This window comes from Peromyscus eremicus, chromosome 12 (assembly GCF_949786415.1).
Source record: "Peromyscus eremicus chromosome 12, PerEre_H2_v1, whole genome shotgun sequence".
NCBI lineage: Eukaryota > Metazoa > Chordata > Mammalia > Rodentia > Cricetidae > Peromyscus > Peromyscus eremicus.
In genome coordinates, this window is record NC_081428.1 from 18,153,000 (window position 1) to 18,177,672 (window position 24,673).

Here is a 24,673-nt window from a genome sequence, read left to right on the forward strand (position 1 = left end):
ATACATTAAATGAGCAAGTCACTCTACAGATACATATGACTGAGTGAACTCAGAAACAGTAAAATGAGAGAGGCATATAGGACAAGATAGTGCAGTCAGCGTTGAGGAGGTCTATATGGACCTCCCAATGCCTCCTCAGCATTTTTACTTTCCCAGAACATTTATGCTTAGAAGTTCTCCATCCTCCATTATGTAGGGACTTCGCCTAGGTAGAAGTTGTATCTAGCTATAATTGACTTTATAATTGGCTATTGGTGATGGAATTCTATCTCTAACTAACTCCCTTCAGAGTTTTCCAAGGGTACACCTGGAGGTTCCATACATTTCCTAGTAGTTTGTTCATTCTGGAAGCTTCCCAGTGTCTATCCCTAACTATGATAAATCCCTGTCCCAAAGCAATCTAGAGTCCAGGAAGCCTTCAAAAGAACACGTACCCTTGGAACACAGGACCACTCTACCAGTAGTCAGTAAAGAACCAAACGTTTCTAGAATACTATGATTATACAAGCTGAGTTTCTTTGGATTTTAGATGACTTGAAATTGCAGTTGCGAATCACATACAGTTTCCAGTGACCAATATTGACCTAGTCTGACACATTTATTAATTTTTTTCTTGGGCGTAATCTCCTGCGAAGGTAATTGATCCCACTCTTTACAAGTGACATGCAAACAGGTGCTGGCTAAAAAAAAAAAGAGACCAAAAACTGCACCATTTTACTTGAAATCTGAAATTCTTTTGAATCTCCTTTTATATAACTTTTAAATTTCTCTAGTATTAAAAAAATAATATTAAAATATCCTGAATTAAGCAGGCTTGCTAAATATAAAGTTTATCTGTAGTTATAAAGCTAGAATGGAAAGATGTTCAGCACTCCATGTGAGATGTGATGCCTCTTGATAGAAGAAAAGAATTACAGAAATTAATACTGTTAATTACACTCCAAAGGGCAATGTCAAAATGATGGATGGCTAATGCTGATTATTGAATGTTCTCTGTCAAGCAGAGAAGAATGAATTAGATCAATACAACCAGAGTGATTTTTTGATGTACCTAATGTTTTCATCAATGTTTTTCTCTAGGCTCTTCCTTCTCTTATGATAATCATGAAAATAAATTGCTTGCCGCATCGCCTGATTGTTCAGCTAAATTTTCCAGTACTTATTATCGAGAGGGAATGGGAATGTAATAATACAATTAATTACCATGCTATTTATTCTATGATCATTATCCACAGCTTTCTGTATCTTTCCATTCAATTTGTCTTTGTCTTTTAAGCACAGCCAAGCATGCTGAGAGAGCAGGAAGTCTCCCAAATGAATATAGAGGATACAATAGTTGATATTTTCTTCTGTTGCCTGTATCATTAACTCAGCTTTCTCAAACTAAGAAACGGAGTCTGGAAATCAAATAAGGCACGTGATTTTAAAAAGTGTGTAAATCAGCCCAGAAGTTACAATAACAAATGTAATTGATCTTTTAAAACAGAAAGTCAATTCCAAATAATTATCCTATCAAAAAATCAACATGAGAGAAGATTCATGGTGTTGTAGGAGATAGCCTGAAAGTGGTCATTGAATGGCAGAATTCTCTTGTGTTACAAGGGTTTCTTTGGAGTAAGTTTGAAGTGAGAAAGTTGGATTATGAAAGATTGTAACAGATAGTAAAAGAAACTTGAGAATAAGTGATTTTAGCACTAGACTGTCAGAGATGCAACGATGACGAATTACAGAGAAAATGATTCAGGAATTCAGGAGGACTGCATGAAGAGTGCAGTAGGCTGAATGTTCACAACTTCAAATTCAGATGCTAAAGAACTAAACTCTAATGTATTAGCAGTATTAGGGTCAATAAAGAGGTGTCTTCATGATCAGCATGGACATCAGTTCTATCGTGTTTACAAGCCAGAATAGAGCCCTTATCTTAGGGTTTCTACGGCAGTGAAGAGATGTCATGATTATGGCAACTCTTATAAAGGAAAATTTTAATTGGGGTGGCTCCCTTACAGTTCAATCCATTATCATCATGGTGAAACATGGAGGCATGCAGGCAGACATGGTCCTGGAAAAGTAGCTGAGAGTCCTACATCTTGCAAGCAACAAGAAGAGGTCTCAGTGTCACACTGAGTGAAGCTTGAGCAGAAAAGACATCAAAGCCAGCCCTCACTACAACACACTTTCTCCAACCATACATACTCCAAGAAAGCCACACTTCCTAATAGAGCCACTCCCTCTAGGGGCCATTTTCTTTCAAATAACCACAGCCCTCAAGTAGAAACAACCATCCCAAAGACTGTTTTCTAGTCCATCTTACTCTCATAACTGTAAGAAATAAATTACTGTTGTAGACAGTGTATTCTAATTTGTTATAGCAGATTGAACATGAGAAAAATTGAACTACAGCTGTCAATCTCCACATGACTAAGTGAAGGTGAGAAGAGTAAGAATTAAAATGCTTAAAAGGCTAAAAGAAAATTGGCCCTACCATTACTGTAGTTGTCATATAGGTATTCTTGGATTTTTGTTGTTTGTTGTGAGAAGGTCTCATTTTATAGCTGGAACCATCATAGAATTTGATGTGTGTCCAAGAGTGTCCTCTAACTCATGACCTTCCTGTGTTCATTTTCTGAGTTCTGGGATTAAAAGAGTGGGTCATCATATCCCAACTGGTCTTCATTTTGAATATTTGCTTACTCATTAAAATCATTTCACCAACCACAGTATAATTGATATGTTTAGTACACTATCCTTATTATGTAGGAAAGTAATTTTGATAAAGCTCATAACTTTTAAGAATGTATAGACTGTTGGGTTATACTCAAAACAATCTGTATAAATGCTCACTTGTTAGTTGTTCATTCTCTTTGATTAATTACTTATTTCTGTTTGGGTAATAATTGGACAAGAAATTGCTTAAAGGGGTAAGGTTTACCTTAGGGTACAGTTCAAAAAGGGATGTAGTCAGCATGGAACAGACCACATGGCAGTATGCTCATGGAGACACTGGTCATGGAACAACCAGAATTAGGACACAGAAAATAGCCAGCTATAAAACCTCCAGGTCTGTCCTTAGTGACTAGCTTCCTCCAACGAAGGTCTTCCTAAAAGCTCACATCATTCTACAATAGCACCCACAGCTAGACACTGAGTGTTCAAACACGTGAACTTCTGGGGGAACATTTCACACTCAAACCACAACAGAATCTTAGCCACTTCCTCTTCTTAGTTCTCACACCAAGCCAAGAGGTAAATGGATCTCCTCTGCCACACAGCCACATGGTCCCTGCCGCCAAGGCCCATGGCAATGGGGCCAATTAGTCCTGTATTGCAACCTCCAAAAGTGTGAGCCAAAAGACATTTTCTGTGTGTAAATGTGTTTATCACATGCATTTTTATAATAATGGGTAGCTGACGATCATAAACTTTCCTCTTTTTCAAGTTGAGATTTTGTTTCTACCATCCCTCTCTGCCTCCATACCCGTCTCTTTTTCACTTTCTTTCCTTCATTTTTTTCTATGATATTCTAAGAAATTTTGTGTACTCAACTGGTTAGCCAAATTAATGTGATTTTTAAAACTATAAATGAAATAGAAATTGCTTAGATTAATGAACAGGTATATTTTTAATTTGGTATTCTTGACTGAGTTTTCCACACACACACATACACAAACACACAGACCATACACTAAAAATGCTTTAGGAAAATACATTCCATTCTCTGAGCACTGAAATTCTAAAATATTCATGAATCCCTATTTGAGAAGTGTATTTTCCCTTTGGGCAGCTACTGTGATGAAAAATATTTTCAGGTTGATTTTTGTATGCTTAATACCTAAGATTGCCATCAAAATGTAAGATATTTTAAAGTTATTTTTGCACATATTAAACTCTACTCTTTTTACATGAAATTATGATGTGAAGGAATAAGTTTACTGTCTGAAAGAATATTTCCTCTAAATATTGCATGCTGTGTTAGAGAAACAGAAACATTCTTTTCACACTATTTGATCTTTTGGAGAATATTCTCTGTAGCCTGATGGATTTCTGAAGATCTTTTATTTTTCAAAAGACTATGCCAACTCTCAAGTGTCCAGTAGTTCCTTTTATCTGATGAGGCCTATTTAAAACCCACATGCATGTCTGGGTTATCAGATTTGCTTTAAAATGCTGCCATTCATCTGTTCAATTCAATGCTCACTCAAAAGAGAGTTACTGTATTGACTAAAGGCTCTGCCATATTACAGCTTGGAAAATGAGAAAAAAGAAGGCAGGCCCTAACTAAGGAGGTCATTAGCTCTGCCTAGGACTGTGACACATCAATAGTGCATTAGATCTAAGCACATATTTTATAGTCAACCACGGGCAATAAGCAGTAGTTTTTGCTCAGAAAGGAATGTTGCTTATTCTTTTAATCATCTGATTTTTTTCCCTACCTTAAAATTATGGCCATTAATTTTGCCTTTTCTCATTCTTAAACATTAAAACATAACCCACTTGGAGGAGTAAAATTTGAGCAGAAATGCCACCTCTTTTGACTGTGCAATGCTAACTAAATTTACATTTAACTACATAGTAAAGAGAAAATGAACAGTGTAGCTTGGATATCCCTTAGTGGGGTGGAGGGCTGGTATGGCATTCCAGAGGCCCTGGTTGGATGCCCAGAGCTGTCAGAAATGAGATGCTGTGTCAAAGCCACCTGTAATCCCTGTTAGACCAGGTATAGAAGCTGCCTCCATGAACTAGAGGCTCCCCTGGGGTGTCCTAGGCAATAAAAGAAAACTCAGATCCTTCCTCTTTCCTGATCTGGGGAGATGACTCAGCACTGAAGAGAATTTCCTGCCCTTGCTGAGGACCCAGGTTTTGTTTATCAAGTCATTCCTCCTCTTGGTAAGTAACCTCTCACTCACCCATATTCCTATAAAGTAACCACAATAAACTCATGATCAATTGAGTTTCCCTCTTCCCGACAAAAACCTCACCATTACAAAGCATTTCTTTCCTTATGGTTGGCTGTGTGATTACATCAGAGTTATGAAAAATGAGATGGATATGTGAATTAGAAAAGATTGATGTGGACGTAAGGCTCCAGAGACTGTTCAGCAGCAGTGAGAACTATCTGCTCTTAGGAGAAACTGAGTTCAGTTCCCAGCACTCCCACAGAATATTCCGTAACTACAACTATTTAATCACAAGATTAATGTCAGTATTTTACCACCATCTTCTCCTGGGATCATGCTCAAATCTGATAAAGCATGAATCAATTTTTGAGTCTTTACTTGGGACTTCAAAACCCTAATTCTTCAACGTTTACAAATAACATTTTTCTAAAATATGTAAAAAATCCGTTATGTGCCATCTCCTCATACATTTAACACTCCATTTTTTCCTGTTTTCTAATAAAGGATTTATAACCTCCCTCTTCCTCCATTGATTATGATGTCCAAAATGACTACATCATTAAATGGATATTTTGTAAGTTTCTCCTTTATTTGACTCCAATAGTGACATGAATCTGTATCTGTCATTCTGAATTATAAGTACAGACATTCACGAAGACAAGAGATGAGAGGTTCTTGTACTCTCTACCCATAAAAGGTTACCCCTAAAAGGTTTCTTCTCCTATCAATGCTTTTAATGATGTATGGAATATGCCTGCCTTTTCTTTTCATCTATCATAAGAGAAGTGTGTACATGCGTGTATGTGTGTGTGTGTATGAGTGTTCATGTGTGCATGTGTAATCTGTGTATGTGTGTGTGTCTCAGCTATATAAGGTACAAGACAACACCAAGATACATCCAAAAACAAACAGACCACTGACCATTGTATTGTCCCCCATTTTTGGCTAAGATGAAATGTAAAAGTACCTTCCTTAAGACTAACAACCTTCACACCCCTCCAAAATCCCAGCAAAATATTTTATTTTTTTGTCACAAATTTCATTTAAACTGAAATGAAAACTAAGGATTGTTTTAATGCTAACAGGGCATGAGAGCTGGAGCCGACTGCTTCTCCTGGAACCACTTTGTCCATCAAAGCTTTTTCCAGCAACGTATCTGCCCAGGAGCTGACATGAACTTGTGCTTCTTAGGGCAACCAACCTTCACGACCACGTTCCAAAAACCTTCCAAACTCCTTGGAAAATAAATGGAATCCCTTTTTTATACTTCTAATAGCAGCACTACAGAGGCAAAACAGAAAACACAGGTAAATATATATTACCACAGTTCTAACTCTGTCTACTTTACTTGTTTAAACAGAAGAAATTGAAAGTCTGGATTCAGAGATTATGAAATATATGTAACATCTCTACAGTGGAGGACATCAGAGACATAATAATGATACATGCCATACAAATACACTGGGCTTACTAATGAAATTCACTTGAATCTCTCTTTTGGACACAGTTCTTTTTCTAGATGCCAAGCCAATTCTACTCTAACGTCACCAAAGTTTAGTACAACCATGATACCAGTGTCAGATTTTTTATGAATCAGCACATGAAATGAAAGAAGTCATCTGCTTCTTCTGTTTTTTTACCAAACTCTGGGACAGGAGAGAAAAAATAGGTGCAATAAATTATCCTTTCGTTACAAATGTTGGTGGCATGCATGTAACGGTCTCTGTTCCAGAGCACTTCAGAAATGCCTCTGAGAAAGTGTTGCCCAAAGTCTGTATTCTGTTGAGTATACAGGTGATCCTGCCCCATTTTCCCAGGGACATTTTACAGTGAATGTAAAGAAGCCTTGTCAATCAAGACAGAAGGCTATCTGCTAGAACATTGTGCTGTATAAAGAGTGTGGGCGCTGCTATTTATTTATTTCGATGGGACATTTTGAATAGTTTTAATTTTAGTCCAGTTTGGTAACATTTCTGACAGTGCAGGTGTTGCCAGATGAAAACTTCTCTTCATTGGGCATTTTCTAAGGAAAGAATTCAGCTGAGAGACACAAACAGCTACAGCAGTTTAACTAGCAAGGCAAACAAAGTGACGGCATACTCCAACTAAATCTGACTGAGCTGAAGGGGCAGGAGTTTGGTTTATGGATTTTATGAAATTTCTCTTGATAATATTTTTCTTGCGATGTCATTCTTAAATTCCTTCCTTTGGGTACCACCTTAGTTTTATATCACTCTATTCTATATGTTCTGGCCCATCACATCTCCTGAAGATTTTCCCTTCCGTGCTTAATAGATTATTTGTTGATTTTCAGGTGTGGTCACTGAGGAAGTGACATAGCCGATTACTATCCGATTCAGTTGGAAGACTCCAAATATAACTTTAAGGCTGTCTACCCACAAGGGGGCACTTTAACCCTCAGGACACAGCTACTAAGACACAGCTGTAGCATCCTTGGTTATTCCATGTCTAATTTCCTCTTTTACCAGTAGGATGCATTTGACCAGAGAGAAGATGGATCTGCGCTATATTCTCCCTGTTGCTTACATCCTACTTTAATATAGGCATAAGTGCCTGTGTGTGCATGTGTGTATTTGTGCAAGAAAAATCTCATAACACTTATTGAATATATTACAATTTCCTTTGTTGAAGGTAAAACTGTTTTATAAACCAAGCAGAAATATTCCCTCATACACACACTCACATGAGGAGGGAGAATACCTTGATAAATCATGGAAAAAGATTAATGTATTTAAGGAGTTTCTTTTCAAAGACACGTAGATCTAAAACCTGAAAATTCCTGATTAGAAAAACAACTGTTCAATGCAGTTGTGTTATACAGGCACAGATGTGCATTGTGCGTGCTGTGGTTCTGTGTCTTCTAACAGGAGTGGAGTCAATTCTATCACGCAAGCTGATTGTATCTGCTCTGACAGGGAATGATAGCAGAGGACATTGATTAGAAGAAGAGCTCAGGGAGTGACATTTACAGTACAATGCATTAAATTTAATGAGAGGGTTTACTACTTGCCAATAGAAAGCTTAACCTATTCCCACATTAGTCGGGCATTATTGTCCAAAATAATTTAAAGTAGATTAAATGATTTATTGACTACATCTAAATGTCTGGAAAGGAGAAACATTCATTTCCTTATAAAGCAGAATTACTTTCAAGTTTCCGTACACATCCCTCATTGTTTCTATATTTCAAACAGCTAAACAAATAAAATAACTTTATTGTTAAATTAAAACTGAATTACAATTTTTAAAGAATGTATGCCACAAACTACTTAATCAGCTAACACAATTTAAACTTTATTGTAAAAGTAGTATGAAACATAATTATTAAAATACTTTAAAATTATTTTTACAATTTTTAATTGTATGTGGGTGTGTGTGCACACATGAATGGAATGCACCCCAACATGCCAACAGAGATCAGAGACTATCACAGGAGTTGGTGCTTTCTTTCCACTAGATAAATTCATGGGATTGAACTCAAGTTCTGCATAAAATCAAGACACCAGCATTTCAGTGTGAACGTCAGAAGGCCCTGCAACTAGTTGGGGAGCTCTAGATAACTGATGATTTCTAGAGAAGGGAGCATCAATTTTCTTTGAGGACATGGTAGCTGGTAGATTGACTAGATCGGCCAGGCTCCTGTTAGTGGCCACATGCATATATGGGCAACCTTAACTGAACTCAGTGGGTATTAAAAAATGATATCAATTTTGGAGGGGAACATGAGGGAAGACATATGGCATGAATTGAAATGATGGTGAAGTGAAAATAATCAAAATACATTGTTTGAATTATTGAATTCTCAAAACACTTAAAAGCAAAACAAAAATACAAAGAAATAAAATCTAGCTTTTAAATACTTAAAACATATTTCATAAAATTGTTTTAAATACGGGGCTTTAAAAATATTTTAAAGCTTTTATGTATATAAGATTTAGCCTGTATGTATATTTGTGTACCATGTGTACAGTGCCTCTAAAGAGTAGAAGGGGAATTGGATCCTCAAGAATTGGTGTCACAGATGATTATGATCTACTATGTTGATTCTAGGAAACAAACCCAAGTCCCCTGCAAGATTAACGAATGCTCCTGAGTGTGGAGCCATCTCTCCAGCCCCACATATTGAGATATTAAAAGAAGATAAGATACTTGTTACTGTTATTGTTTTTCTATGGTCACTTTAGATAGAAATAGTTCAAGGAGAGTAAATATAGTTTGTAAAATTTTTAAATCAAAAAGTAAGTGAACCAGAGATATAAAACATATTTTATTAAAGTCTGTATTTTATACAAGGGTTGCCAGATTCATTTAGTGGCAAAATAGATGTAGATAAAAGAGTAAAGCAATCAGGAAAACGACATTCAAACTTTAGATAAAATTCACATGCAAATGTTGTGAATCTCAATCCTACTCTGCCTTTATATTAGCTTTTCTAGTAAATAAAATTTATGTTGATTTAAAATACATCTCTCAAAACCAATTCTTTCTCTTCCACTTCCTGAAGAATCACCGACTCTTCCTTAGGATTTAGAACGGCAACATTATCAGCCTTAGTTTTCCGTTTGCCATGTTACAGAAACTGATATCAATTTCTACAGTAAAGCCTTCCATTCGGGAAAACTCCAGGTGCCTCTCTGGCTGGATTTTCTCAAAGTATCACTTTAATCTCAACCACACTATCTTGTTTATGTTAGGTTTGATTGAACAAAAGCTTATATAGCAAAACCACAGAACTTACTAGTAGACTGTGATGAGTCTGGGAAACAGAATACAAGATGAAGAGTAATTTCCAGGTTTATGTATAAATATACATCTGGAAATTTCCTTATAGCTTCTTTTTTTAGATACTTCCAGCCCAGGAAAGACACGATTTCTGTCATTGGCTAATCTCCTTTTTTTTTTTTGGGGGGGGGGTCTCATTTAGGATACAAATTTGTATTGTTTCACAATTTTTTCATGAAACATTTATTTTTGATTTTCATTCATAGTGTTAATAGAACACTACTTTATATTTTGTACATGACTTGTTTTCCCATTTTTTTCTCAGACTCTAACAATAAGTCTTCTGTTACATTTCTGTGGGTTTACTTTTACATATTAAACATACTGGTTATGTCACATTTGGTTCACTTAATTCAATAAAATGTTTTTTGTGTTTATATGTTGTTGCCATTGGAAACATTTCAATTTCTGAGTCGGAGTAATATCTCTGTGAAGTATATGTGTGCATATGTTACCTGTTCTTTGTACATTTATAAATTAACACACGTCTCACATATTTTTACTACTTTGATTAAAGTCCCAGCAAAATAGGATTATAGATTTATAAACTATATTTTTGGGCAAAAATCCAAAAATGACATTTAATCTTTATAGAAACTTATGTGCTTCTTGCATAATGACATTCTGCTTGACATTCCACTGACAGTATAGTTTTTACAGCTTGACAGCCATGGAAGATTGGCAGACTTTTGGATGTCTGAACAACAGCTCATGCACTTAGGATTGTGGTATTGGAGTCATGATGGATCCTTAAGAACTTTAAGAAATAGGTATTACGAGAAGTCAATGTGGGAAGAAATTATGGACATCATTTTTTGGCCCCTTTTTTTTCTTGACTTGGAATCAGAGAACTTGATCTCTCCTCCCCCCGTCTCTCATATATTTATATATTTATATATTTATTCCATTCTTACCAAAGTCCAAAATGAACTAGGCCAAACAATTCTGGGCTTGAACCTCTAGAATCATGATCAACCAATCATAGGTCATCTCTCTTATTTAGTAAGTAGCCTTTATCAAGCATTTAATTAAAAATCTACAAAACTGACTCATACAATGTATCCTTATTTAGGTGTTTCTTAACACATACAAATATTTGGGATATCAAGGACTTTGATAAGACACTTGACACTGTTCCTGGAAGAATGAAAATTGATATTCTAAACAATAATCTCATCCACTTTGAAGGTTCTAAGTTTTACCAATTCTGGGTCAAATTTAGATGAATGCTTATTTAATCGACTGGGATACATGAATCCTAAAGCAGTACTGTTAGGGATGGCTAAACAGTAAATTTTGCGAACTGAAAATGGCCACATGAATCATGTCATTGTCATACATTATAATATCAAACTGATGGGAAAATAAACTAGGCTTTGTGTACAATAGCAAACATAATTTTGAAGAAAACTAGTTTTCAAATAATTCACATAGCATACTATTTTCAAAATTTACACAATAAAACCATTTTTAGCATATATGGGGGCACACACTGAAAGTTGACCAAAAAAAAAGTAAGAATCATGAAATTCTTCGGTTGGGAAGAAGTGAGCATAAAGTATCAATTGTTTCATTTATGTTTATTTATCTAAAAATAGAATCAATACACAATCAAATATTTTTATTACAAATGCATATTAACTCAGTGTAAGTATTTTAGAGTTAATGATATTAATGGCATATTTTAAGAAACAGTAGATTTAAATAATAAATTCAAAGAATAGAAATCAGATGTCATACAAGTTCTAAAATCAGGAATAATAATTAATCATCACATATGTCTGGATTAATCTGGTTTTCTATAAAACTGTCATGATTATTAAAATTTAGTTGGCAATTGATATGTTTTATATTCTGAACTATTTCTTAATACAGCATTTAAATATAATAATACAGATTTACCCGGGCAAACGTATTCCTTGCATAGTGGCTGTGGTGCATCTGAGGGTGAGGGGCTTGATTTAATTATCTCCTTCAATGCTTATTGTGTGAAGGGGAGCAGAATGCTCATTTCCTAGTTATTAATTCTAATCAACTGAGAAAAGTGGAGAACAAAGAAGATTTTATTTTCTTTGCTGGTTGAAACTGATAATTGGTATGTATGGAAAAGCATGATCTTTTAGGGAATTCATATTCAATGGTTGTGTCAATTTTCTTTATAAGATCAAGGTCAAAAATTAACTCAAAGGAACACTTTCTGTGGTTCGGAAATACTAAGACAAATGTTTTGGGAAAAACAATTTAATATAGAATTTAGCCTATTCGTACATAAACTACAGCAGAAAATGGTATTAAAATTGTAAAGGCCATTATCTTAAAATTTCAGAAGAAAGCTTTCTTGTTTAAGTGAAGTATGCTTTAATTCCTTCCTTATGTTGTCTACTGTTGTGCATCTTACATTCCTTGGCTGTTTCCCTCTCGGCTTTTTCTTTCCAATTTTCTAACCCTCTGGTTCAGTCTGCTCTATGCTGTGGCACTATTTTATTTGTGCTGAAAAGTGGTGATACTTTATTTGTGCTTCGATAAATAAAGCTTGCCTGGAGATCAGGGGGAAAAAGCCAGCCATTTTAAGTAAACAAAGGCAGCACATGTCCTTAATTTGATCACTTAGCAGGCAGGGTCTCGGTCTGTTCAAGGTCATACTGGGGAACAGAGCCAAGTGTGGTGACACATGCCTTTAATCCCAGTACCAACCATAAAGACCTGCAGGTCTGTACAGACAGGCAGTGACAAGGAAGTGAGGTAGCTGGGCTAAGGGCCAATGAGAGGGCAGAACAGCAAGGCAAAAAAGGCATGGGTAAACAGGAAGTAGCTCACACTTGGAAGCTGCAGAGTTGGTGAGGTAAGATTGGCTGGTGACTTTCCCTATTTCCTGATCTCTCTAAGGCTTTCACCCCTATATTTGGTTCCATGTTTTTGATTTAATAAGATCATCTAGAAAATCGTCTACATTATTCTTTCTTTATAGTTCCTATTTCTTCTTGGTCTATTTTGGAGCTATCAGCTAAACTTTGATATTGGTTAGAGAATATTCATCCCTATAATCTCCTTACATGTGAACCTTAAGCCTTAAGACTTTAATGATCACCAAGGCTTTTAGCAGGCTTGATGATGCCTGTGTACATTAATGAGAACTGTGTGCCTTGTACCAAGTGCTCTGACCATCAATGTTAATTTCTTCAGATAAGGGTAGACTTATTCTTGGGACCATCCAAGGCAAGCTGACACATTAAGCAACTGCCAACAATGATAGAGAATTCACTGTGAATTATTGTCTTACTTTATTTTATTGTATTTTTATAATTGTATTGGGAATTTTGTATTTGTGAAATATATGTTACATTAATACATTTTTATTATGTTTATTTGTATGTGCACATTAGGCACATAAGCACATGTGTGGCCACAGTCACACTATGAGTATACACAGAAACATACACAGACACAGACACACACACACAGACACACACACACACACACACACACACAGAATTATTTAGTTTATGATTTCAGACAGCATTAAAATAAAATTCTGACATTTTCCTTCCTCATTCCAATAACCTTTACCCATACCTACCAAGTATTAGGAACAGTCTTGCATTGATCTGTATTTTTTACACAAGCTTGATGTCTTTGTATTTGATTTTTAAGCTTTAAATAATAATGTTTGAGTCAGGGCAAGTACAATGAGGTAATCAGGGAACTAATTTTACTTTTTATCTTCTTACCCAAGCCATCTGTTCTCATCTTTGTTAGTTGAATGATTACTAGATTGTCAGAACACGTACAATTTACAATTCATTCTGTCAATTCTATTGTCCTGATATTTATTGGTTAGATGAGCAATTACTCTTTCCACCTGTAGTTCATTCTGCAGTAATATTCTTAAGAAGGCTCTTGAGGACAATACGCAGCAATTTTTTTAAACATTCCAACTGTATTTCTGTTTGCAAACTGAGTGCATTTGCTTTCTCTCCTAAAGAACCTAATCAATGTCTGTTTTCTCTTTTAGAAGAGTGTGCCCAGGACTGGGCTTGTTTTTCATTATAAATTGATGAGTGGAGATGTGAACAAAAACCTGAATTACTGATATGATAATAGGGCAATATGATGGAATCAACCTTATGTCTTGATCTGAAATGTAAAATTTGCCTATTTGATTGTCCTACCAATCAGGACAAATGGGATTTTTGTTCTGAGATCAGGTTCTCAAGGAGAAATATAACATACTATGGGTGAAGTCCAAAAGAGTGTGAGTTATTTGAAAATAAAAACCCACAGACAGTAACTTTGGCCAGTACCTCTAAATGAATATATAAGGCAGTGCGGACAAAACCTTGGAGTCTCCCTAATTAGAAACAAGTGACTTGGAGTATTCACCCCACTGGATATATGTCACTACTTAAGAGCTGTTGGAAGGAGGACAAAAGTTTCAAGGCAGTTGTCTGCTGTGCAAACAGATCTCAAACTGACCATTGTACATTCATCACTGTTGGGGCATGGAAACATCTATAGACACTTTATGTAACACACATTAGCAGAATTTGATGAGTTTTAAATTCAGCACTAACTATTCTCTGTTCTTCAAGGTAAGATTAGTTGTACTGTAAGAGGAAAGTAAATTTATAAGAAATGAGTGAATGGCAAGAAATATAGCCCTGAGTGCTAAAATAAGGTCACAGGCTTTGGTTGACATTTAGCTTTTCTCCTCCTACATCTGTTCTAGCAAACCTATGTATAACTAGATGTATGGAAATCTATGAGGTCTTTTTCATCTCTAAATATATTTATATTTTCTACAGTATTAAATGACTTAAAATAATAATTCAATTTATTTAGTTATGATGCAACAATTTCCAAAATCCAAGATAAGTATCTAAGTCAGAATCTATATACTTTCCCTTGTGTTTTATTATTTTAAATGGAATTGTACATCCCCACCATATTCCTGCTGTTACAGTCATGAGAGGAATCTATTATATGTATTGAAATGAAAAGGCTAATCATCTGCCCTTATTCTTCTTAATGATCACTTGGAGTTTAATAAATTTTTCGAAATTCTATATTAACGTTAGAATTATTTTGGCATTTTTACCATAAAAATCTGATAGGATTTTGAATGTTTTTTTATAATGAATCTATAGATCAATTTGAGGTACATTAATTTAACAACATTAAATCTTCCAGTTTGTTATCATGCTACATGTTTCAATTTCCTTAGGTTTTCTTTTATTGTTCTTAATAAAATTTTGAATGATTCAATGGACCTATGGTAGAAATTATGCCAAATATATTCTTATGTTCATATTTTAATGTTACTATTAATCACATATTTGGTAACTTGTATGAGTCTTATTCACTTACTGCTCTTGATAAAGCATTATTTTTATTAAATTATATTATATAGTTAGTAAATTATACAGTTAGAATGAACATTGATATATAAGATATTAACATATTACCTTGTTCTAAAACTGAGAATGAGTAACACAGTGCTTCTACTAGGTTCAGTTATATGTGTTATAAATTGTGAAGCCACACGGGACCTCATGCTTGAAGGGCCTGTTCTTGGGTTAATGGTACATCACTGCCTTGACGTCATAATAATTTTTAATTTGTGCTTCTGTCTTATAAAGAGATCTGGCGGGACACTTAAGAATAAGCCTGACCAGAGAATGGTGTGATCTGCGTGGAGGTGTCTGACCATTCTATTCACTCTCATGTGTATTAGATGCATACCTAATGAATATAAATGGTTAAAAAGGGATTGTCATCCTCAAGAGGCTGTTCTATCCACTCAACAAAGATTTTGCTCCCAATACAAGACTCACATTATTTTTCTGATTATAAAGTTTTAAAATGCGTCAGAAAGAGAAAGGTAAGTATGCCCATAGCAACAAAATGCTAGAATGCATGCATTTAAAGAAACCAAGTATGAGATCAATTCGCAAGTATCATATAGAGGTAGTTAATTCCAATATTCATTAGTGCACACTGACACTGGAAGTTGTATCTAATACCCAAATAATTATATCTAATTCTGTCATCAAGATTGCTACCTTTAAGCCATTGACATAGCTATCTCACATTTAAAAAAAAAGAAAAAAAATAGTTACAAATTAAAGGACATTAACCTTAAAATAAGCTTAAGAATCCTGGTAAAATGCTAATGGATGATAACCATGGGCCAAAAAAAATAATAACATGTTTGGTATGAAATTTAATACCTGTAATGCAATTTACAGATTTTTCTGTAAAACCAAAGAGTCTTAAGCATTTTAATTTAATTTAACACTGTGCAATGTTTTATCTATTTTATGTAATAAAAAGTACCTTTCTTCTGATGAAATTAACAGCATTATTCTGCACATTTGAACCCTACTTCACAGCCTGCAAAGCTGCAACTCGAAATGAGAAGCTTCGTACATCAAACGTTTTTAATTTTTAAGCTTCCTAGCAGTCTATACACAATGTAAAAGTGAATTGAAGTATAAAGTTCAGTTTTACTCCGCCCAGAATAAAAATAGATTTCTACTAAATTCTGAGAATTCTTATTTGGCTTAAAGGTGTTACATTTATTTTGTTACATATAATGTAATGTGTTCAAGACCTAAAACAAAATTAGAAGATGTCCTTTCTATTGAAAGAGTTACATTTCCATCAACCATAACAAAAGCATGTTTTGGTTAAAGACAAACCATATACATAATGTCCAACCATTTGCCTATATTGCCTAGTGGTATCCAGTCATCTTTCTTGAAGGAAGCATACTCTAAGACATTTACACAATGATGAAACTGACAAAGAATATATCCCATCATGCAAATAGAAAACAACTATATATTGAAACTGTGAGTTTCTTTGTTCATTAAATCCACTGAGTGTTGCAGAAATAGTTCACTAATTACTTTTTTTGTTAGTGTTACTTTTAAACTCCATGTTCAAATGAATGGCTGTGTTATGCCTATATATTAACAGTTGTCTCTTGAAATAATTGCTATTTAGGTTTGTAAAGTATTCATTAAATGTCTCCCAAATTACTTAAAAATCATAATAGTCGTTTAATGGATGCTTTAAAACTGAAATAGAAATTACGTTTGATTATAAGTAACTGTAGGTTTATAAAGCTATCATTATATGTCTATTAAGACCATTTAACTTAAGTGTTACATAATTAGTGAAGAGCCAGGATTTTAATTGCACATTTGCAAACTGCTAACTTGCTTTGCTAAATATTCATTTTATCCACAGCAGAAAAGAGTGAGTGGTGTGAAGATTGTATCAGTTTTCTTTTCCTAAGCAATTATCACTCCGAGTTCTGCGATATATGTGCTCTAACAAATTCATACCATGTTTAGTAATGATGTCATATACAAAAATCTAAAGGTGATTCATTTTAATTATGTACCCTCAAAGAAGGGATGTGTCTTACTTATTCTTTCTCTGCCACAAAAAAAAAGAGAGAGAGAATTTTAAAATTCTGTCTATAAATCCAAAAGCATTTTCTTTCCTACCTTTCAGGTAACAGATTTTGCATGACAATTGAACAGATGAGATGGAAAATAGTTGATATAAAATTATGATTCAGTAATTACCGCCTTGTTCATAAAACTACATCCCAAGTTCCTAATTAAAAAGACATAATTTCCCATTAATTTATTTCCTAAGTAGTTACTTGTTATCATAGAAGGTAAGTGGATCTTATGAGAGAGACTAAATTGTACTTTTATGCCTTGAAGTGTCAACTCATCTTGAAGTCAAGATTGGTATGCAAAATTCAAAGAGAAAGATTGTAATTTGATTGCAGGTTCGGCTCCATAGCTAAATAAAGTGCCTCAGACAGCAGGCTTTTAGAGACACTAAAACTCCTTTTGCAAAGGTATCCAGTTTTAGTTCTTCAGTAAATCTCCATTAGACACCTGAGGTTGCCTCTTTCAAACCTGAACAAGAAAACATTCTGCTGAAAGAAAATTTATTTAGATATCATTTCTTCTCTAAATGCTTCTTCCCCCTAGAAAAAATTTGCATTTAAACAAGCTTTTGATTTCTTCAGAATCCATCTGCCTACATTTACCCTTCTTTTTTTGAAACCCCAGAATAAACATCACCTGGAAAGGATGCTGGAAACACTGTTGCCACTGTGCTTCTTAATTTCGTTCATATCCGTTTAAGGCTGTAATATGAAGACAGTATAATCGATTTAACTTTGGACATGTCACCAGGATTTTTATTTGCTCTTCAGATTCTGAGCAATCATGTAATCTTCTGGCTAAAACAATGACACTCATAACTTGGTGTCTTTGGACCCATTTCTGATGGAAAACTAAAAAGACGACAGAGAGGGTAAGCATTGCTCTGAGCCTACATGTTCAGAACAACCCATTACATTTTGTCCATCTCATCAGAATTCCCTAAACCTATGAGACTCATGTTCTTTCTCTGCTCCTACTCCTATCTTTGATTAGCTGATATTTGAGACTTGCAGTGATAAATTTCTGCTTATTGCTTCCCTTCCTCATGCTTTGAATTAGTCATAAGACAATATTTTATTTCTTTTTATTTTTGTACATATCAAACTTGGTAAAAGTTCCAAATCTTTTATGCATAAAGAATTTTAACATTTGTTCCTGCTCAGTACAGATTTCTTTTGATTTAGTCATATAGTGGATTAAGCAACAGTTAAATCTCTAAGAATTCAGAGTATTAAGCAGATCAAGCTACACAACTGTCTGGCTTATGCAGAGACAGTATTAGTCTACTAGGATCAAGATCCACCCCTGGTGCATGAGCTGGCTTTTTGGTGGGACCTATGGTGTGACACCTTGCACAGGCTTGAGGCAGGGAGAGGAGCTTGGACCTGCCACTACTGAATATACCATGCTCTGCTGACTCTCCATGGGAGGCCTTACCTTCCTGTAGGGGGAAATGGGGTGGGGGAGGGGGAAGAAGGCTGGAGGGGTAGGAGGAGAGAAAAGCGAGATCTGTGATTGATATGTAAAATGAATAAAAAATTTAATAAAAAAATAATCAGAGAATTGCTGGGCAGTGGTGGTACCTTTAATCCCAGCACTCAGAGGGGAGAGGCAGGCAGATGGATCTCTGCCAGCCTGGTCTACAGAGTGAGTTTCAGGACAGCCAGGCCTGTTACACAGAGAAATCCTGTTTCAAAGGAAAAAAAATCCAGAGTATTGAATTGTGTGAGATTCCTATTCCCATTACCAACAGCCCTTACCTTCCTTTCTTCAGTGGCCAAGCAATTGTACATTGCTTTGCTACAAACATTCGTTTTCCTATGCATATGCTGTATCATTTCTCCCTTATAAGTGTTTCTTCTCTTATACAGCTAAAGAGGTGATCATCCCACTGACTTATGTTTTTACCAAAAAAAGCAGGATTACCATTCACACAAGTCAACAGAATTCCATTTCACTAGCATTGGTTCACATTCAAGGACTCTCAGAGGCACATCATCTTATTTTCTTCTGCAAAATTTGCTACAGAATGCTTTATACCTTCCAGAGGATTAAAATCTAGACTAGACAAAGAAATCATAAACCTAACAACAACAAAACAAACAACTCAACCTATAAATGGGCTGATGAAATGAGCAGAGTTATTGAAATACTAACTACAAATGGTCACTAAGATTATAAAATACACTCAGCTTCACTTGTCCTCACAAACATGCAAATCAAAACTATATCGAGATTCCCTCTTAGGCCAACCAAAATTTCATCATTAAGATAGCAAATAATAGCAAATGCTAAAAAGATGCCCAAAAGAAAGATATGCATTGTTGGCAGGAATGTAAACTAGTCAGCTACTATAGAAGTTAAGGGGTCAATTTCTTAAAATGATGATGGTGGGTCTTCCCCTTAACCAGAATTACCACTCCTGGGTATTTGTGTGAAATACGGCATGAAATATTTGGATATCAATGCTTATTGCAGCATTATTAAAATAGCTAAATGGAACCAAATAAGATGTGTAACATGAATCTTAAATGGTCTTATTAATAAAATCAAACCTGAGGCCAGTTATTGGGGTGAACTCTGGAAGATCAGAGAAGCAGAACAAGCCACAGCCACCTCACCTTGCCAATTCCTCAGATGATCCTGTTTTCTCAGACTGGAAGCCTCTGAGTCCTCATCAAAATGTGTCTCAGCTGAACTGCTTCTAAAAGCCTAAAAATTTGACCAACTAAAAGCTTCTAGTTCCCAGTTTCATGCCTTATATACCTTTCTGCTTTCTGACATCATTTCCTGGGATTAAAGGCGTGAGTCACCATGCTTGGCTGTTTCCAGTGTGGCCTTAAACTCACAGAGATCCAGATGGATTTCTGCCTCCCAAGTAATAGGATTAAAGGCATGTGTGCCACCATTTTCTGGCCTCTATGTCTATCTAGTGGCTGTTCTGTCCTCTGACCCTAGATAAGTTTATTAGGGTGCACAATATTTTGGGGAACACAATACCACCACAAAGATGAACAGCAGAAGAATGGATAAGGAAAGAAAAACAAAATGGAGCTTTTTCAGCCATGAAGAACAATGTTTTGATTTTTTTTCATGGAAATGGCTATGCATTGAATAGATCATATTGAGTGAATTAAGTGAATCTCCAAGATAAAAACCTCATTCAGCTCTCATTTGAGGTTTCTCTCTATCTATAATCCTGACGACATTTTGCTGTACTCATAGATCTGTGCCTTTCTCAGCCATCATCAGAGAAGCTTCTTCTTGCAACAGCTGGGAATAAGTTCAGAGACCTACACCCAGTCATTATTCAGGGTGAGAGACCTTGGAACACTCAAACCTAGGTAGGGTGTCCCCATCAGGTCCCTCTACTCAGGTCTCAGGAAACACTGAGGAAGAGGAAGAAGAAAGGGTGTTGGAGCTGGAGGGAGTCAGAGGGCACCTAGGATACGAAGACCACTAAATTAAAGGAATGCATGCACATATGAACTCACAGGGACTGGGGCAGGCTGCACAGGGCCTTCACTGGTCTACACCAGATGACAGAGGAGTGGTGGGTACATATGCCCATCCCAATTCCCAGAAACAATCTCCAATGGAAAACCAAATGGAAATTTGGTTTTGTCCCAGGGGGTCTTTAGGGCAGATAGACTATCCTCAGGGATGAGCTGCCAGTCCAGCAGTATATGATCATCAGAGGGCTAACTTGTGGTATCTGTGGAGGTTTCTTGTCTCATAGTGTACTGTCAGAATTTTTCCTAGTTTTTAAATTATGTCTTTCTTTTTGTTTATATATGTGTGTGTATGTATGTATATATATGGTGTATATGTAAAATGTATCATATATATATATAATTTTTCTTCTCTCCTTTTGCCCAACATTTGTATCTATATTGTGGCTTCCAATTTGGTGTTTTTTGTGGAATTCCTGAGTGGGTAAATGAGGGCCTTCTCTGTGTGTATGTTTGTTTCTTTTGCCATTTCGTGGGCTCTTTTCCTTTGGTTTGTTTATTTTGTCCTGTTCCAATGTGCTAGTTTTTGTTTATCTTATTCATGTTGGAGCCCTCTTTGTTTTCTAATGAGAAACAGCAAGGGGTTGGATCCAAATGGGAGGGGAGGAACTGGAAGAAGTAACCTTAGGACAGTTTATGTGAGAGAAGAATCTGTTTTCAATAAAGGAGAAAAAGAAAGAAGATAAAAGTTAAATCTGTGTTCAATAAGAGACTTTGTCACAAAATAAGGTGGGGAAGAACTGAAGAAGACAATAAACACTGACCTCTGGCTTCCAACATACATATCAACATATGCATGCATAACTCACACAAAAATAAGTAAATAAAGAATTGAAGAAGACATTGAACATGGCTTCCACAATCATGTACACACATGTGTACATATGCATGGATGATTCACTCAAAAAATAAGTATATAAACAGACAAAGAAAAAGTTGAAGAGGACACTGAACATCAACCTCTGGCTTCCACATGCATGCACACACATGGGTACATATGCATGGATGATTCATTGAAAAGTAAGTAAATAAACAAGAAAGAAAAATCAAGGCTCTTCGCTAGGAAACTTTCCATTGACTCCCAGTAATGAACTTGCTTTCTTTCATGAAAGATCTTTGCAGTGTATTTTTAAACCATAAGGCCTGTGATTTTTGTGTCTGTATAAATGGCAACTGATTGCATTATTCAGAAATCATTTATAGGTGATACATCTAGTGTTATTCCCCATGGTCTGAGTTTTTATAACTCCCTTAAACAAAATGGAGATTAGAAACATGACTTCTGACAGTTATATTTGAATGTCACAGAAAAGGCTAGAAATTAACTACTGTAATCAACTGTAAAATATTTCCTGTTAGAATGCCAACTTTTCATACTGAAATTTATGCACAAAAACCAGTTATAAGAAAAAGTAAATTTTGACTTTTTAAAACTTTTTTATTTAGAGAACTTTCAAATAAAAAATACCAAACACTGAGATTAGCAGAAACCAAAGTCTACCTACCTCAGTGTACTTCTAGATAATTAGAATAGCCATTCTGAAACTCTGGGTATTTGTACTTTTATTATCAATGTATTTTATAGAGTTATCCACCAAAAACAAAATCCATGCTGTAGTTAAAACAAAAAAAGCAAATACCTTTATATCTTCTTTCCTGACTCATATTAAGTGGGATTATAGGTTTATGCTCTAATTTTTAATATGTTTTCTTTATTTAAAAAGACACTGACAGGTTAGTAATTTGGAAAATTCAAATGCCACTTTTAAGTAGTGATAATCGCTGGTGAAAGAGTTGTGTGGGTGTATACATGTGTGTGTGTTTGTGTAGGTGTGTGTATGTGTGTTGCTATTATTTTTCTACTTTTCCCATACCTCTGTAATGCTTAAAAATCAGTTTTATGATTATAGAAAATATTATGGACAATATTTTGTTTGTAGTTTTATCTTTAAAATAAAGCAGGAAATTTTTGTGGAATTTAGATGAAATTGTCATGTAATGAATAAAATACCTTATTATATAGATTTCTAATAAATTACATTGCAATTTTGTTATTAAATCACTCAAGAATAATTTCAGAAGAAAATGGCAACTGTCCTATCCATTAACATAACTTCTGTTATATAACTTTTGTTACATCACATAGGATCTTATTATCCTTGTCTGTGTTCATGATTCTAAATAAAATAGTGCCTTGGAATCTTAAGCTTAGAAATGGAAAACTAGGTATAGATTTCTGGCAAAGTATCTTTATGTGCTAATATATACATGCATACTCTTCAGCCTCATTGTGGTGACAAAGAAACTTCCAAGACCTATAAATGTTGCTTCTTTCCTTACATCACATAATAATTGTTCAATTGCTCTTTTCCTTCATACAATTAGTTAGCTGTCTTTCTCTTACACTTCTCTTCTTTCTCTGGTACAGATACTTAAGTGGGATTTTCATGAGCTAACATAAAGGAAATAATGTGAAATTAAATTCACAGAACATTCAAGATATAGTAACACTGTGAATTCAGGGAACCATTAGGTTACTCAAATGAATAAAGATGACCTCAAGGAAAGAGTTAGGAACATTCCTAATCATTAATTCTTAAACTGCATGTGTGTTTCTTGAGATAGTGTAATATTCAGAATCTCTAAGTAAGTTTCACATCTCTCAACATACAAAAGTCACTTGTATTTAACTTGTGAAGCATACACATTTTATACCAGATGTCTTTTACAGCTTAAAAATCTTTCTCTTAAGTGACATTTTTCATAAGTCTATGAATTAAAAGTTTATTCACTATTGATGCATTTTTAGCCAGGGTATCATCTTAAAGGCATTTTGGAAAAAGCTCTCATTGAATATATGGTCAATATAGTTATACACTTACATTCCACTTAGAAACTAGGGTGGGAAGATAGAATGGAGTCAACCATCACACTGCACTCCTTTGTTTATATTTATTTGGGTATATTGGAGTCCTCATTAGGATCACCTTCATATATCCTGGGAAGTTTCTACTGCACCAGATTTCCACACCATCCCCTAATTGTCCCCCACTTCTGCTGTGGATATCATTCTGTATAAATAAAACACTGATAGGCCAGTGGTCAGGCAGGAAGTAGGCAGGACAAGGAGAGAGGAGAATTCTGGGAAGTAAAAGGTTAAGGTACCGGTAAGCCACGAGCCATGTGACAAAGTATAGATTAATAAAAATAGACTAAATCTAAAAGTAAGAGTAGACAATGATAGGCCTGAGCTAGTGGCCAAGCAGTTTAAATAATGTAAGAGTCTGTGTGTTTATTTTATAAGTGGGCTCCAGGACTGGTGGGAATTGGCCAAAGCTGGAGAGAAATTTTCCAGCTACACACTTCCAACTGTATCTCAGCATATTCTCTCCCTCTACCCCATCTGCTCCCCAGATGACCCGCTCCCATTCCTACCTGCCCCTGACCACCTATAAAATCTATTCTACTTCCTTCCATGGAGATGGATCCACATATCACCCACTAGACCTCTCTCCTATATAGCTAACCTCTCTGAGTCAATGGATTGTAACTTGCTTATCACTTACTTAATAGCTAATATCCACTTTTAAGCTAATACATGCCATATTTATCTTTCTCAGTCTAGGTTACTTCAACTAGGCTGTTGCTAAGACAAAGCATTGCTCTCCACAATCCTACAGCAGGGACCCATGGCGAGGACAACACCACACAACTCATTGAACATGGAGAAACCAAGTTGGTGCCTACATAGTGCCTCCATTCCCCATTCCAGTCTCTTTGGTATAGGAAGAGAAATGTGGACATGAACCTAGCCTTTAAATCTCTGATCTATAATCTATCCTGTCTGAAAAAAATTGTGGTAATGGTCACATAGAACTTGTAGGAGTAGCCAATCAACGTCTGATTTGATTTAAGGCCCACTCCATGACAAGGAACACATGTCTGACACTGCTTGGGTAACCAAGAACCAGAGATTGCACAGTCTAGAGAC